The sequence below is a fragment of the Gavialis gangeticus genome, unplaced genomic scaffold (genome assembly GCF_001723915.1).
Source record: "Gavialis gangeticus isolate Ggan-Ray unplaced genomic scaffold, GavGan_comp1, whole genome shotgun sequence".
Taxonomy (NCBI): Eukaryota; Metazoa; Chordata; order Crocodylia; family Gavialidae; genus Gavialis; species Gavialis gangeticus.
The window spans coordinates 44,147,112-44,147,720 of NW_017728998.1; positions in this window are offsets into that span (position 1 = coordinate 44,147,112).

Sequence of the window (609 nt, forward strand, 5' to 3'; positions counted from 1 at the left end):
TTTTTTTTTTTTTTTTTTTTTTTTTTTTTTTTTTTTTTTTTTTTTGAGATCTGGCTCCCTGCTGCCGCTCCTGGACTCTCTTCTCCTGTTGGACCCCTTGCTGGTGACCACTGCAGCAGTCCTCATGCCTCAGGCTGGATCCATCTTTCAAGGAGCCCCACAGTGGAGCCATTTATTTGGGGTCAAAGTTGAGATAGTTTAGCTTGCTTGTATTGCCACAAACTCCTGCATAAGTAAGAGTTACAGCATAACAACTGTAGCCCAGTCTGGAGCAGCAGCAGCAGCTCTTCCTCCCCTTTTGAAGTCTCTGCAAATGCACCATTGTCCATTTCCTCACTGTTTGTATGATCCCAAAGATTCTATGCAAAACAAACTAAGTGGGACTTTTCCATCAGTTAAGCCCATCCCTTGGCTGCTGGCTTGTTGCCACACAGGAGGAGTTTGTAGAATTGTAGGATGAGAACTCTTTTATTCTGCATATAGTATGCAGTGTGCTGCCTCCTTTGGTGTTCCCCAGTCAGGTAAACTGAGAGGTTTGAGAAGGCAAGAGATTAAAAAAATAAATTTCTGTCTTTTATTTGAAAAAAGGTTATAAACAAACTCAGTCAG